The sequence below is a fragment of the Schistocerca gregaria genome, chromosome 3, assembly GCF_023897955.1.
Source record: "Schistocerca gregaria isolate iqSchGreg1 chromosome 3, iqSchGreg1.2, whole genome shotgun sequence".
Taxonomy (NCBI): Eukaryota; Metazoa; Arthropoda; class Insecta; order Orthoptera; family Acrididae; genus Schistocerca; species Schistocerca gregaria.
The window spans coordinates 956,024,590-956,042,819 of record NC_064922.1 but is presented as its reverse complement, the minus strand read 5'-3'; positions in this window follow the sequence as shown (position 1 = coordinate 956,042,819).

Here is an 18,230-nt window from a genome sequence, read left to right as displayed (position 1 = left end):
ATTACATCATGGTCAGACAGAGATTCCGAAATCAGATACTGGATTGTAAGGCGTACCCAGGAGCAGATATAGACTCAGATCACAATATAGTAAAGATGAAGAGTAGGCTGAAGTTCAAGACATTAGTCAAGAAGAATCAATACGCTAAGAAGTGGGATACGGAAGTTCTAAGGAATGACGAGATACGTTTGAAGTTCTCTAAAGCTATAGATACAGCAATAAGGAATAGCGCAGTAGGCAGTACAGTTGAAGAGGAATGGACATCTCTAAAAAGGGCCATCACAGAAGTTGGGATGGAAAACATAAGTACAAAGAAGGTAGCTGCGAAGAAATCATGGGTAACAGAAAATACTTCAGTTGATTGATGAAAGGAGGAAGTACAAACATGTTCCGGGATTATCAGGAATACAGAAATATAAGTCGCTGAAGAATGAAATAAATAGGAAGTGCAGGGAAACTAAGACGAAATGGCTGCAGGAAAAATGTGAAGACATCGAAAAAGATATGATTGTTGGAAGGACAGACTCAGCATACAGGAAAATCAAAACATCCTTTGGTGACATTAAAAGCAATGGTGGTAGCATTAAGAGTGCAACGGGAATTCCACTGTTAAATGCAGAGGAGAGAGCAGATAGGTGGAAAGAATACATTGAAAGCCTCTATGAGAGTGAAGATTTGTCTGATGTGATAGAAGAAGAAACAGGAGTCGATTTAGAAGAGATAGGGGATCCAGTATTACAATCGGAAATTAAAAGAGCTTTGGAGGACATACGGTCAAATAAGGCAGAAGGGGTAGATAACATTCCATCAGAATTTCTAAAATCATTAGGGGAAGTGGCAACAAAACGACTATTCACGTTGGTGTGTAGAATATATGAGTCTGGCGACATACCATCTGACTTTCGGAAAAACATCATCCACACAATTCCGAAGACGGCAAGAGCTGACAAGTGCGTGAATTATAGCACAATCAGTTTAACAGCTCATGCATCGAAGCTGCTTACAATAATAACATACAGAAGAATGGAAAAGAAAATTGAGAATGCGCTAGTTGACGATCAGTTTGGCTTTAGGAAAAGTAAAGGCACCAGAGAGGCATTTCTGACGTTACGGCTAATAATGGAAGCAAGGCTAAAGAAAAATCAAGACACGTTCATAGGATTTGTCGACCTGGGAAAAGCGTTAGACAATATACAATGGCGCAAGCTGTCTGAGATTCTGAAAAAAGTAGGGGTAAGCTATAGGGAGAGACGGGTCATATACAATATGTACAACAACCAAGAGGGAATAATAAGAGTGGACGATCAAGAACGAAGTGCTTGTATTAAGAAGGGTGTAAGATAAGGCTGTAGCGTTTCACCCCTACTCTTCAATCTGTACATCGAGGAAGCAATGATGGAAATAAAAGAAAGGTTCAGGAGTGGAATTAAAATACAAAGTGAAAGGATATCAATGATACAATTCGCTGATGACATTGCTATCCTGAGTGACAGTGAAGAAGAATTAAATGATCTGCTGAACGGAATGAACAGTCTAATGAGTACACAGTATGGTTTGAGAGTAAATCGAGAAACTTAACATCAGGATTGATGGTCACGAAGTCAATGAAGTTATGGAATTCTGCTACCTAGGCAGTAAAATAACCAATGACGGACAGAGCAAGGAGGACATCAAAAGCAGACTCGCTATGGCAAAAAAGGCGTTTCTGGCCAAGAGAAGTCTACTAATATCAAATACCGGCCTTAATTTGAGGAAGAAATTTCTGAGGATGTACGTCTGGAGTACAGCATTGTATGGTAGTGAAACATGGACTGTGGGAAAACCGGAACAGAAGAGAATCGAAGAATTTGAGATGTGGTGCTATAGACGAATGTTGAAAATTAGGTGGACTGATAAGGTAAGGGATGAGGAGGTTCTACGCAGAATCGGAGATGAAAGGAATATGTGGAAAACACTGATAAGGAGAAGGGACAGGATGATAGGACATCTGCTAAGACATGAGGGAATGACTTCCATGGTACTAGAGGGAGCTGTAGAGGGCAAAAACTGTAGAGGAAGACAGAGATTTCGACACTCCTTCTCTCAACATGTCACAATCGATTGTTCGCCCTATCGACCTGAGCCAAGTGCAAAGTTATAGTAAAAACGACCTATGGACCCCTTACAATTCAGATTTGATTTCATTAATGTGGAGGTACTTTGATACATCGATACATTTATATTGCAATGATATTCTTATGTGTATTCTTTCTTTTCTCACTATGATCTTTGACCTACTTGTAACTCTGATTTCTGGGCGCGTAAGCGATTATTAGTTAGTTAGTTTGATAGTCGGACCTTGAAAACGTCAAGTCTTGGATGTCATGTTGGAAAGACGGATAACGTAGTGAGCTTATAAAATCTGAACTTTAACAGTGAGGAAGTTGTGTGAGTAGGCTGTTTAGGTTTTTTATATTGGTAACGCCACATAGCGTTCTGTATGAAAAATCACTGGCTATGCTTGTGCAATCTGTGTCTGATTTGCATTGTTGTCTGCCATTATAGTGTTGGGCAGTTGGCTGTTAGCGGCGAGTAGCGTTGCGCAGTTGGAGGTGAGCCACCAGCAGTGGTAGATGTGGGGAGAGAGATGGCGGAGTTTTGAAATTTGTAAGAATGGATGTCATGAACTGCTATATATATTATGACTATTAAGGTAAATACATTGTTTGTTCTCTATTAAAATCCTTCATTTGCTAACTATCCCTATCAGTAGTTAGTGCCTTCCGTGGTTTGAATCTTTTATTTAGCTGGCAGTAGTGGCGATCACTGTATTGCAGTAGTTCGAGTAACCAAGATTTTTGTGAGGTAAGTGATTTGTGAAACATATAGGTTAATGTTAGTCAGGGCCATTTTTTGTAGGGATTTTTGAAAGTCAGATTGTGTTGCGCCAAAAAAAAATATTGTGTGTCAGTTTAAGCACAGTCATATATAATTTTTCTAAGGGGACGTTTCATGTGGCGACCCTGCCAGGATACCTAGCTGGAATCTTCTGATTTTTTCTTGTAGTTTGTGTAGTTAGTGTAGCTTTTGTTTATTGCTAGCGTGTAGTTATAGAGAGAATTTCCTTTGTAGTTGTAGTTTTTCATTGTTGTACAGTGAAACAGTTGTGGCATGCATGTAGATTTGCAGCAAGTATTTCGCAGTTGTGCTTGCAATTAACGAGATATTATTTTCAGTGCTACGTTAATGTGTTGTCTTATTTTTTCTCTTCAAATTGGGCTTTTCTGTGTTATCATGTGAAATGTTGTGACAATAACAGCGTGTGAAAAACGTAATACTAGGCTCCAAAGCAAACTGAGAAATGACAGAGAAGATGAAAGCAGTGTGTTAGTGCCAGCGACTAATGAATTAACTAATGTTCAAAGTAGTGGAACAGGCTGCAAACAATGGTGTAGACAGTGAAACAATTAGTGAACAGGGAAGCATTATCGATCGATTGGTCGGCAACACCTTGCTTCAGGAATCCGAAATGACAGGACACAATCTTGCAAATACTGTAGATTCATGTTTTACGTCCTCACCGTTTTCTCAAATAAGTCAAGACACATTTTCTGCTTTTCAAACTGCGAATATTGCCGGTTCAAATGCATTGCAGAATAGCACTGAGGAACATGTTTCAGTCACCAGTGCATTGTTATTACAATTAATGCAACAATGGAACAAACACAGCAAAAGCTTCAAAAGTTAGACACCACACTTGAATAAACACGTGAAGATTTAACTACTGAGTTACATAACATTGAATCGATATGCCAAAAAGTCTGTAATGACGTAAAAACACAGATTTGTGAGCATTTTCAACCCATTTTTTCACGGCATGAAAATGCATTACAGAATCACGAAGCAGCCATAAAAAAACTGCAAACTATTGTTCATGAAAATCATGAGACCTTGCGAGCTAAAATTGACTCAGTTGCATCTACCGATTCGGTTACGCAACTTGCAAAAACTCAAGAAAACTTAAAGGACACAGTAGATACTCTGAAAATTGGTTCAGAAAGACACATGGAGGAAATTAGTTCATTATCAGAGAAAGTAGTTGAACTTTTGGATCAGCTAAATAATTTATCTACGAAGGTAGATGATAATCTGAATGACACAAAACCGGTAGTCTTTAATGACACAGAAGAGTGCGAACAAATCAGGAAATTCAAACAAAATCAGAATCAAATTAATACGCAACACCAAAGAGTATTCCGGGAAGTACAAGATCAGCTGACACAGGTAATACAAGAATTACGTATTTCAGAGAACACTCGCACTCCAATACGGGAAGAGGGACATAGAAATACGGAACAGCCACCAAATAATAACACAGGGGACTTCGTAAATTATGAAAGAAATTGGCAAGGTACACCGATTTTGAAATGGAACCGCCGAAACGACGTAACAGTGACCGACATGCGACTCGCCGACATGATGATTTTGACTATAAGCTGTTCATTACTACACGTAAATTCAAAACATTTAAGAATTATGGCAATGACATTCATCCACAAGCGTGGCTTCATCAATTCTCTCATTGTTTTCCTCCCAACTGGTCATCAGAACACAGATTAGAATTTATGTGTGGCTACTTAGAGAATGAACCAGCTGTAAGAATGCGATCGGTCATTCACGATTGCCACAGTGAAGGAGAATTTTACCATGCCTTCCTCTCAGCATATTGGTCTCAAGCCACACAAGTCCAAGTAAAACATGGCATCATAATGATGAAACATTTCGAACAATCTGAATTTTCCAGTCTTGTGAAATATTTTGAAGACATGTTGCATAATAATCAGTACCTGTCAAATCCATACAGCCCCTCAGAACCCATCCGGATTTGCTTCATCAAATTACCTGAACATTTACGGCGTATTATTTTGGCAGGACGTCGCTTTTCAGGGACTCTTACAAGAATTAGAAATTGACACTGACAATCGCGGAACGTGAAAACAGGAACACAACAATTACAGGTCACATCCGTCGCAATTCCGCAATGAAAGAAATAATAACTGGACACGACAAGGCTATTCTCACAACACAAATCGTGACCTAAACAGACACCACCCGTATGACAACCTATGGCAAAGTACTAATAATTACAGGGATAGATCACCTCTCCGCTGTAGTGACTATCACAGAGACAATCAGAGAAACAGACAATATGGGAACCAAAATAAAAATTATCAAGGGAGGCAGAAAAACTTTAGACCCAACGGACCAGCGCGCAGTTACGATTCAGGGAGAAATTCTCCACCACGTGACCGACAAGAAAGTAACTATGGAATCCACCGACATGACGACAGACTTTATGATCGTAACGACAGACCTGAATTGCAGCAGAACTGGCGGGATTCAAACAGAGCAGGGCCCTCTCGACAAGGTGAATTTGTAGAAGTTAGGTCTCCAAATCCCAATAACGACGCGCGCCAACAAAGACACAATAGGCAATGACTCATACCGCTGGCAGCCACAAAACGTACTTATGAAACTGACGACGCAGCTGCCGTAGGTAGTAATTACGTAAAAATGGAAGACATTAGGGACATCTTACTCCAGGAACACGATGTAAAACATAACAACATTGCGTATCCTGTGATTCACATTACTGTAAATGACGTAAAATTTACGACAGTACTTGACTCTGGCAGTCTCATTTCAGTAATTAGTGAAACAGCCTTTAGCAAATGCAACAAATCGAACGATTGCCCCACACTTCCATTACGTAAGATTAAATTACAAGGTGCAATCGTTGGAAAAATTGTAGATGTACGCCAATAAACCAACTTAGAATTCTTTTGTCAAAGCCACTGCTTCTCTATGAACTTTCTTATTGTTCCATTATTGTCGACGGAAATTATATTGGGAGTAGAATTTCTGAATGAATACAAAGCAATCTTAAGCTTTCACGATGCTGAAATAAGTTTAGAGAAAGAAGGTAAGTGAATAGCTTTGAAAGATTGGCTCTCAAACTATGACGAGGAAATCAATCGGCTTTACCTTCTGTTAGACAACAGTTCGGAATTTCCTACGGAACTAGACACCAACAATCACTCTGAAAGTACAGACAGGGATGATATCGACGACATATTTGATACTAATGAGTTAATTCAGAATAAAATTCGAACAATTGAGAATTGTAATGACACTGATGGCAAGACCTTTTTGAGATTTTACAAGCACATTCCACAGTTTTTACTCACAATCAAGCGATTTCAATACCAATTTCGTGTTCGTGAGCATACCAAATTTTGTGTTAGACCATACGTAATTCCGGCTCATTATAGGGACCGTGTTAGAACATAAATACAATCTGTACTTAACGATGGCATTATTGAGCCTGCAGTAAGCTCATACAACAATCCATTATATGTTGTTGAGAAGAAAGATCGATCGATCAGGCTTGTCTTAGATTCGAGACAAATCAATACTATCATCATTCCTGAAACAGAGAGGCCGCAGACGATGGAAGAACGTCTTCAAAATTTTAATGGTGTAAAAGTGTTGTTTTCCATTGATATCAGATCCAGCTTTTATCAGATCGAACTTCATCCAGAATGTAGAAAATACACAGGTTTTCTTTGTTTCGGCGTTTGTTATCAATTTCGGAAACTTCCTTTTGGTTTGAACATTTCTTCGTCAGCGTTTATTCGCGGGCTAAATTCCATATTACCTGATTTCTTAAAACGTCACACCACCTTATATGTGGATGATATTCTAATAGCAGAAGCCTCGTAGGAACAACATAATCGCATCCTCAAAAGTTTGTTACGTATTTTTGCAGAATCTGGAATTACAGTTAACTTGGAAAAGTCTGAATTCGGTAAGTCAAAGGTGAGGTTTTTTGGGACATATTATTTCTTCTGAAGGCATCCAGCCGGATCCTGAAAAGTTAGAAGCCACCAGAGCCATTCCAGTTCCATCCACAAAAAGACAAGTCCGCAGTTTTCTAGGTCTCGTCAATTTTTACCGTCGTTTTCTGATTATGCGAATTCTAGTTACACCAAAACTTTGTTCTCTCACTGGAAAAAATACTATTTGGAACTGGGACGAACAAGCACAGTTGGAATTCAATTCTTTGAAAGAATCGCTACTTAACGCGCCAGTACTAGCTCATCCAGATCTGTCACAAGATTTCTACCTTAGCACGGATTCTTCTAAAGTCGGTCTTGGTGCCCATTTATTTCAAGAAGCCACAGAAAATGACATTACTGTTCATAAAACCATTGCTTTTGCTAGCCGAGTGCTAACAAAATCTGAAAAAAATTATTCCGTTACTGAATTAGAAGCTTTAGCTATCGTTTGGGCATTTAACAAATTCCGTTTCTTTCTTTCTGGTAAGCACGTAAAAGTATACAGTGATCATCGTGCATTACAATTTCTTATGTCTTCAAAATTAAATCATGACAGGTTAAAACGTTGGGCATTGTTTCTGCAAGAATTACACTTCACAATAGTCTACATTCCCGGCAAGGAGAACATTGTTGCGGACGCACTGTCACGCGCACCGGCTGGGATCGAGAAAAGTAACACAGAAGGCAGCCTCGATAAAAATTTCAGTATTCTTTACATTCAGAAAGTCGCCTTTGAAAACTTCATCACCACATCTTTAAAGGGCATTGCTCATGAACAAGATAAAGATCCGAATTGGAAAGACATCAAAAGTAAATGGCATGAAAAGACACACACTCAGATTCGGCATTATTATCTGGTTAGAAACAACATACTCTTCAAACGCTGCACTGTTGATGACAAGCTATGGGTACTTTGCTTTCCAGACGATTTTGTTAATAAGCTCATTTGGTACAGTCGTTTCAGCTACGCACATTTTGGTCCACGAAAATGTTATCATATTCTTCGAACGACTTGTTATTTTAACAATATGGAAAAGAGAATTCGAAGAGTCTTGTCTATTTGTAAACTTTGTCAAAAGGCGAAACCATCTACTATCTCACATCGTGCTCCGTTGTTTCCTATCATTCCTTCTACATTAAAAGAATTTGCTGCTGTTGATCTCTTGGGACCCCTTGTCAGAACATCGAATGGATTTTCTCACCTTCTAGTCGCTGTTGAACTTACTTCAAAATTTGTTTCTTTCACTCCGTTACGTAAAGCCACTGGACGGTCTGTATCCAACGCCTTTGTTAGAAATTTCTTACGTGAAGTTGGACACGTTAGTAAAGTCATTTCAGATAATGGACCGCAATTCAGATCTGCTGTTTGGTCATGCATTCTTCGGAATCATAAAATCAAACCTGTTTTTATTTCATTGTACTCACCACATTGTAACCCGCCTGAACGGATTATGAAAGAAATCAATAAGCTTTGCAGACTTTATTGTCACAGAAAGCATCAGCATTGGGACAGATATTTACACTTATTTCAAAACGGGCTGAATGAAATGCCTCACGACTCCACTGCTTTACCACCTACTCTTGTACTGAAGAATGATGAACCACCGAACAGAATCAGAGAGCTTGTACCTTTTCCGAATACACGTAAACTTCGACACAAAGACATAATTGATTTAGCTATTAAAACTATAAAATCTGCTGCAGACAAAAGGAGAAAACTACACGACAAAGCAAATGCAAAGAAATTATATATTGGTCAGAAAGTTCTGATTAAAGCTCATTCATTGTCACATAAGAAGAAACACTTGAGTCACAAATTCTTTCTAGTTTACAATGGACCTTACAGAATCCGACGTATACCACATGATAATTGCGTTGAAGTTGAAACTCTCCGTACTATGAAGAGTTAAGGTTTACACTACATTTCACATGTAAAACCGTTTATTGAAAGAAAATCTGCCTTTTAACTTTGTCTTTGCCATAAAACATTTCACTTCACATTTCTAGTATGCTTTGTCACACAGAGAAACTGTTAACATGCAGCAATGTTTTGAAGTTAACTATCCAGTCTAGAACCCAGGGAACATTTTTAAACAGAAATTACGAATGCATTGTTATAGTATTTGTACATTCTTGATTGTTAGTTGCACGATTACGTAACGACTATCAGGCTTACATACTTACGACATCTACGGGTACTGCTAATGAGATTTTAATGCAACATTTTGGTTTAATTGAAGATACATTCTGGATTTAAACCACTTTCTGTGAGATACCAGATGACACAGTGGTTAGTTTATGTGACAACTACACGATTTTATCATGTCGCTACTAATGAGCGACAATTTACAACGTTGCTTTTGCGGTGTATCTGTTTTGTATCTGCACAGTTTTTCTGAATTATTCTGGAAAGTAAAACATGTTTTAGTAGTAACGTTTGTGGTATAGCTACAATGAGACAGCCTTTTCCATAGCACAACAATACGTTACAGCACAGTACTTCTTTCATCACGGCAATAAGCGTAGTAACAAAGATATCTATACGCAAAGCAATTCACTTCGTTTATTACGAGGTAAGTACATTGACTTCAGCAGAACTTTGCTTACAGAGGACGATAACTACGACACTTCCACAGAATTACCTTACAACAAGACGCACATTTAGCGCTACAGGACACGCGTTTGAGTGATTAATTTTGTACTTGAACCATTTATTTTTCAAGATTTTTGAATTACAAAGGTTTTCCGTGATACATTTCATTCCATTGCTGTAATCTGTAACACCTGAGGGTATAATTACATTAATCCTCAGGGGGGTACATGCTTACTTTGTGTACCATGTGTCTGGCAAGTACAAGGAGCCCTAGCTAATGTGGTATTTGCTTATACAACTTTACACATCGGTACCATATTCCTCTAACACAGAATTACGCAACTATCTGATCATTTAACAGAGAAAGAAACATTTTTTTTACTATGTCAGTGACAGATGTTTGCATAATTACATAGTTGGATAACTTCACACTTACGAAATTGTATTTGTCTGTACTTTGTGAGCTGTTCATATTTTTTCGGATCAATTGTGATACTATGAGAACTTTGAACGTCGTATTTGGTATGGGATCATGATTTTTAAAGTACGTTTGAGGTAGATGACACTATTGAAATGAGCAGAGAATATTTTTTAGGTTTTGAAATTATTAAAGGAAGCTACGACGATTTTGAGATTCGGCTGAGGTTTTATGATGTTATGATGACCTGTGTATTACGCTGTTGCGGTATGTTTATGATCAATAAGCTGATGCTACATGAGGAATTTGATTATGCTACGTATTTATTATGATGAAATATTGAAGACATGTTGATGAATATGTATATGTGTAATAAGGTAAGGAATAACGAGTAGTGGTTAGGGACTCTGGTTTGTGAAAAAGTTTGTTGGAAACCAAGAATCGTACTTTAAGAGTTATGAAATGTATGTAAATGCTTGAATGTATTACAATGCCGCCGAAAATTTTTCGGACACTGTTATATCAATAGGATTTTGTATCTACACATTTGTAACGCAAATTCTCAACCTGTGGAATTTTTTTATATGAGGCTTCCACTGTAGCGGAATCTGGTGTTGTAAATATTTCGGTAAGAAAATTAAGTGACCACCTGCACGTAATGCGTCGTGGGCACCCAGCTGGGCGACAGCCACCTGGAAACAAGCCATTAGTGTGTGCCTTTCAGAGGCACAAGAAAAAAAAAGAGGTCATTATCCTCGCTATTGACATTCCTTTGCAGAAAGTATCGCAAATACGACACGCTCAAACTTGAGAACACATGATTATACTGTGGAGCTCTTAATTTATGATATTTACTAAAATGCCTAATGAAATGATGAGAAACATTTTACATCTATTGTCTTTCTAGTTGAGAGAATTTTTTTGCCTTTGGAGACGCCATTTTCCTAGTGAATGACGTTTCATATATTGCTTTATATATATATTTGCTCATTTTGTTTAATATCTAGTTTCTTGCTGCACTGCAGCATTGGTTAAAATAAAATTGGTTAAAATAAAATTTAATACATGTACTAATATAACTATTTTCTGTCTATAGACCAAGTAAAGAATGATTTTATGATGTACTTTCGTAAAAAAGGAGGAACAGGGATTTTATAATTAATTTTTTTAACGACTTGGTAACTTTGTTGCAGAGTAAGTTTTTGTGATGCATCACTCTAGTGTTAAGATGTGATATAGGTATTAAACATGGCCATTTTTACTGTAATATTTTTTTCTGATTGAGCTTTGTCATGTTTAGATATAAGTTATTGCATTTGCTGCTGCTTGCTTTGACAATTTCCATTTTTGTCATTGTTGTTTTGTGTTGCTGCATTGCCTCGTCCCTTAGTTTAGCATCTGAGCTCAGTAGACTTAAGTTAGCTTAAGAGGGGGTAGACTATATAAGAGAATGAGTTATGATGAATTGGAAGAAATGCATTGTGAAGTTGTACAAAAAAAGTACAAAAAGCAGGTATAGACAGGACTCTTTGGAAATAATGAAGAATGAAGGGAGATGTACGAGAAGTAAAGAAAGTTTTGTTTGCAAAATACTGCAGTAAAACAAACCCTGTCCTTTCCTTGTGTTATCCCACTATGTGTTTATGTACCCTTGGGTATTTGTGTTCTTCCTGTCTTTATGTGTTTATCTGATGAGAGTTACATTGTAGAATTTTTCAAATACTATGTTATTTTCTTTGTACAGATGTTTAGACATTAATTATTCTGTTTTGTTTTAATGCTCATGTGTGAAGTTGATGTTTCAAAAGTTATTCTGATCTTTTATGTATGTACTTATGTCATAATTCTTGTAACACTGATGTACATGTTTATTTCTATTTTTTTGTAAAGCCTGTTTACTATATTGTTATGTTCTTTAATGATGTATTTTGTACCTTTGTTATTGTATTCTTATGTTATAAAATTGTAATTGACACCAGTTCATCAGATTAAGTAACTTGTAAGTTACATTTCACTGCACACGTTTCTGTTGGTCATAGTATATGGACAATATGTGAGAAATAGGGACTGATATTGTTTCCATGTGTGTTGACAATTCAGCAAGGGACTGGGTAACAGCATTGCTGGTTGTAAGGATAATTCCAAAACTTTGTGCGTGCACAAGTGGTGGTTGATGGACTTGCTATATTCTCCGCAAGACTCTTCGATGGTGATTGTGCACCTGCACAGTCGCAACAGATGGCTGCTGGCCGTCTCTACATGGACTACAGTGGGTTTACACCTTTGATGGCCCACGAATACCATTATTTCTACAAGGACTACAGTGGGTGTGCACCTCTGGTGGCCCACCAATCCCTTAATCTCTACCAGGAATACAGTGGGTCTGCTCTGTGACGACCTACTTACCAATATTCTTCAAACCTTCGACTGACCCTGCGGTGGGTTTTCTGTGTTGTGGCCAATTGCCTGTCAGCATGTCAAGAGTCAGCACTGTCTTTCCATTGGAAGGACAACACTACTTCTTCAAGACTGCATGGAAATCCACTACTTCCGTGTGCACTTTCTGTTGCTGCTCAGACTTTGAGAAAAAAAAAACACTGCAATTTTACTGTGATGAATGATCAGGACTGTCTTTATGGACTGTGAGAAAATTTTAGCTTTTGACCAACATTGTATCAATAAGTGTGTGCAATTGATTTCTTTGTTATTGTAATCATAATTATGAAAACATTTTTTCAAATCTGTATTGGCCAGTGCCCAAAACAATTTTTAACATTTTTTGTGGGGAGCGTGGGGGCTATGTAAGTAGGCTGTTTAGGTTTTCTTGTTGGTAACGCCACATAGCGCTCTGTATGAAAAATCACTGGCTGTGTTGTGCACAGTCTGTGTCTAGTTTGCATTGTTGTCTGCCATTGTAGTGTTGGGCAGCTGGATGTTAACAGCACGTAGCGTTGGGCAGTTGGAGGTGAGCCGCCAGCAGTGGTGGATGTGGGGAGAGAGATGGCGGTTTTGAAATTTGTAAGAATGGACGTCATGAACTGCTATATATATTATGACTATTAAGGTAAATACATTGTTTGTTCTCTATTAATATCTTTCATTTGCTAACTATCCCTATTAGTAGTTAGTGCCTTCCGTAGTTTGAAACTTTTATTTAGGTGGCAGTAGTGGCGATCGCTGTATTGCAATAGTTTGAGTAACTAAGATTTTTGTGAGGTAAGTGATTTGTGAAACGTATAGGTTAATGTTAGTCAGAGCCATTTTTTTGTAGGGATTTTTGAAAGTCAGACTGCGTTGCGCCAAAAAAAAATATTGTGTGTCAGTTTAAGCACAGTCACGTATAATTTTTCTAAGGGGACGTTTCAGTTGTTTTCAAGTATGTTTTATATTGTCAAGTGATGTTCTGTGTGTTAGGCGATATTGCAACAAAAGCAATAAAAAGGAAGTGTACCTTATATTCAGAGTGCTGATTATTTTTTACATCACCATTGTGCTAACTTTCAAAGGTTTAATCTTCAAGAATGGTTTGTGAAACACATCTATAAAACTTTCGAATATAGCAGGATAAAACCTAGGCCTCTTTGCATCCGAGCTTGGAATCATCGCCACCTATATTTTAGACGATTGAGCCATGATTTTACAACGAGACCAGCGTGGGAAACAGGAAAAGATGAGTGCCTAGTTTATTTATTATTACATGAAATGACTTTATTAACTGTGCTCTAATGACACCTGCCACATAATAACTTTGTTGTTGCCCGAAAATGCAGTATTTAGCAGCGTGAGCAACACCACAATGATTATTAAATTTTGACGGTTGTTGTGGTAGGGTTGTTAGAACCTCCTGTGCTTTGGTTGTGAAAGTTTCGCCGAAAGGCTCGCCCACACCTCCTGATCACGCCTTTGGTGGTCTGGGTGCCCAGTTCGATGGCGTCCCTGAACGTTTTTATTTTTTCCAAGTTTCCTCAGAGACAACCTTGCTATGCCGAGCGCTGCATGCAATCGGAACCATGCTGAACACCTCCTGTCACCTACTCCAGTGCCAATGGTACAGACACTGCTGGTTCCGGCGGCGTCCTCTGTGGCTCCTGCCAGCCCGCCTCACTGTCTCCAGCCATGGCTGGTCCGCTGCACATTACGTGCAGGCCACCAGCCTGCCTGGGCCATTCGACCACATGCACAGGGTCCACTCACTATTCTGCTAGCTGTCTGCTCCATCAGCGTCCACAGCTCCACGCTAACCGTCATCTGCGTTCTCTCGCGCACTGGATTTCCTTTCCAAGAGGGATCTTTGTTTGAACCATGTGCCTCTGTCTCACTGGCACTCTGTGCCGTTCACAGCTGATTGCGAGACCAGCTATTTCATCCATTCCTTCAGGCAAAGCACCAGTCTTTCCTCCTCAACGGCGCCTACGCTCTCCAGTCCATTTCCTGAAGCCAGCTTGTAACACCATAGCTCTATTACTCCACTGATATATTTTGTTTTTGTTTCATTTAATGTTACATCACTGAGCTTCTGTAAATGTGTTTGTTTGAATCGATAACATAAAATTGTATACTCCTTTCTTTGTACAATCTTTGATGTCATGGTTTGGTTCTATGCAAAGTAGTGTATCTGTCATTTAAATTCTTTGTCCCATTTGGAGGGAACAAAACTTACTGTATATAATTGTAACTTTGTGTGAATAATTTTTTGTAGCAATGTCAATATGTGCAAATATTCTGTTTTATTGAATGAATTTGGTTGCTGTTATGTAAACTGCTGATCCTAACTTAGGGTTCTTAGTTAGTTTGTATGTAAAAGTTGTTGTGGTTCCCCTCGGGGACGGTACTGTGTAGCGCACGCAAATTGTGGTTGGCCTAAGTAGAAAAGGTGGAACTGAGAGTCAGTCGGGGGCGAGCCACCGGTCAGGGACGAACTACCAAACTGTGCACTGCCATGTAAATGTTGCATATTGTGCTGGTCCCGAGAGAGGCTTTTTCCGCTCCTTTCCAATGCCTCGGATGGATGGATAAATAGCTGGAACTATTCTGGAATTTGTATCTATCATCGCCACCAAGAAATGACTGAGTCCAGCAATTCTGCCTGCAATTCCACCTACCGACATGCAATCGCCACCACATTGCGTAATCACTGTAATGGAGCACTATGGCAATGTACAGTGAAGGATCAGCTAAATGGATGTGTTAGTGTGCTCAAATATAAGGTAATTTACAACTGAGTTTATGTACCTACCTTGATTTTTCTCCTTATCATAACACCTCTCAGGTTCCTCTCCGTTTGAACTAAAGTGATTACCGAGTGTCCCTACTGAAAGAACATTAAAGACCAGTGTTTTTGCTAATTAATGCCTCTTGAACATAATAAAAAAAGAAAGTTAATGAAAGTAATTTTCCTAATAAAACTGCTTATTAATGTATTGTTGCCAACTTCAAATTAAGAGTTCGTAAGACTGAGGCTTATAAAGGTTTGCTTCGTAAATGATCTCATTACTGCCTGTTGTAAATCACAGAAAGTGAGTCAGTATCTTACATATATGTTAATTTTTTCTCTCAATGTAGTAAGAGAGGAAAACTGCAGTATGAAATGTTATATACTCATGTTTACTAAGTGTTTGTCTCTCTTGTGTATTAGAAATGCATAAGAATAGTATAACAGGATCCACAGTTTGTCTATTGTGTTAATACTCGGTAACAAGTAACGGAAAGACCATTAATTATGAAAACCATAATTTCTTTATTGAAATGATATTGAGAAGCAACCTGTTATTGGATTCCAATTAACTTTCATTTTAAATAGTAAAGTATTTAACTGAAAGAGACTTAACCTATATCCAATTAATGATTCTGCAGTGAATAGTAATAATAACGTTATAAAGACCACCCAGTTTGTGTAACCCTTAAAGTAATAGTGTGTTTCGGTATCTGTTATAATTTTGCAAATAGTTTGTGCTGTTCCAGTTGTTAGCTTCAATCTTAAAACATACGTATGTGTCAACAGTTCACTGCACTCGCGTGTGACAAAATATAGGTTGTGTTTATCCATTAAAGTTACTAATAACTATTTTCTTGAACGAGAATGTTAATCATTCTCTTGCCTAGTTAGGCTGGCGACCGGGTTCTCTACCTGTTAAACAGTACAGATAGGCAAAATTTTGTTTGTTACTGTTCAAATATTTCCGTAATTCTGACTTTCATTTCCGATAAGCCACCTCAGTTAGGTACAACACGGTCACCACAACAAAATTCCTCTCAGAGGGTAACACTGCTCTGTTGCGTTATACCATAATTGCTTCAATAAGATTGTTTTATTTCACAACCTGCTTTAAGGTTATGGTACAGTAGCAGCAGACGGAAGTGTTATAAGCTTGTAACGCCAGAAATGCATATCCTCCTATTTCCATCTATTGTACTATAAATTTTTCGTTATTTTGTTACCTGAATAACCGGAATATAAGACATTTCTGTGCGTTTATATATTGTAATTGTTTTACTATATATATATATATATATATATATATATATATATATATATATATATATATATATGTGTGTGTGTGTGTGTGTGTGTGTGTGTGTGTGTGTGTGTGTGTGTGTCGATGTATAATTGGTTTGTTTTGTAAATATTATTTGTATTTTACGCTGGGTCTTCCCTAGGGAAAACTATGCTGTCGAACGAATACATCGATAGGTCTTGTGGAGAGCCAAAGTGTTTACGATCTTTGAGAGTGTTAGCTCTGCCGCGCGGAGCGCCAGCAGAGGGGAGTCTGGCTGGAGGAGGGCAGTGGAGTAGGTGTGTTGTGTGACGCTCCCGCGAGTTGCCGCGCTTTCGGGGTTTGGCAGCATGTAATTGCGCTCGAATTGCTATGATAGTTTCTGACACGGTGTCGCGAACGGGCAGCATTAGCTGGCGCACATCAAGAGCTCGTTTCGCCTGGTGACCGTGTCGAGAAGAAGGCGCGCCAACATCCAGCTTCTGCAACAACGACGGCCGACAATGAGTGACTGTCGCCACCTCCTCGATCGACGACTTCAAACTTTCAATCAACCAACAAGGAAGACTGGAAGCACGTAAAGTTTTAGAAATGTATGGCAGACTTCAGCCTTTAAAATTGTTGCATCACAAAATTACAGCAACTTAGCATGAACCTTTGCTGCTCATTGTCCCAATTGCATTACCAAGCAGGGTCCCTTCCTTTTCCGAAATGAACGTGAGTGTCGTTGAAATTCAGACGCCAGCGTTGAAGTAATATCGTTCCATTTCACTGCTTTAATTTCAAAGTTCAGTTAAAGTAGTCATAGCTGGCTACAGTATTTAGATTACGCAAGCACAAATTAAGAGTGCGAGTTTTGTAACCGTATTTTATCTTACATGTGACTGCAGCTCGGCTTGGTACGTACTAAATTTTACTATTGTTAATTGTTCAGAATCATTTAATTCAGGTTCAAAGTTAAATCTCTTATTTCTAAATTTCGTAGATTCAAGTAGCTTTTGAAATGATTGTTGAGGTAGCCCAAGACTAACCTTATTTTACTGAATTTCGTAGTGATTCAGAAACAAATCTCACTATTAATTTCAATCACTTTCAATTTTCCGGTTTAATAATTCTTTTGCTAAATTAAGTCAGAGTGTAGCGAAATTTATTACTTCTGACAAACATTCAGTTTTCACACAACACGTGTCAACCTTCAGTTGCCACGCTTGTAGTGCTAATTATATGTGCAATAACCTTTCTTTTTTCAGTTATTATAGGAGTTGTCCATAGGACTGGCGAACATAATTTTCCCCAAATCTCGAATATCTAATTAACGCCAATTAATTGTTAACGTGAGGACCGCACATTTACTTTCTTTATTAATTTTATCCTTTTCTCAAAAGTAATTACCACCAGTTTCATTTGCATTTTTCCTTTCATTTAGATGTAACCCTTTCCTCCCTCTTTACCGACAGATTAACTTCGGTGACGATTGCTTTTCTCAAATTTCCACTAGGTACACGTGGTTTAATTTTTCACTGTCATTAAGGTCGATAAGTGAGGGGGAGGTTACAAGCTGCACCTTTTGCTCCAAATGGGAGTGCCACGTCCCCTCAGCTGTCGCCTCCACGGCGGCCACGATTTACGCCTCAAGATGGCTTCGCCATCTCCCTCCAAAGCAAAAAGAAGTGCTATGTCCTTCGCTGTCGTCTTCGCTATGGCTACCGTTTATGCCTCGAGATGGCTTCGCGATCTCCCGCCTAGGGAAAGAGGAATGCCTTGCATCTCTGCTGCCTGATGTTCAGGTGCACCCGCCAGACAGCAATGCCCTGCGGGTTGCCGTCACGCCAGACGCCTGCAGCTGA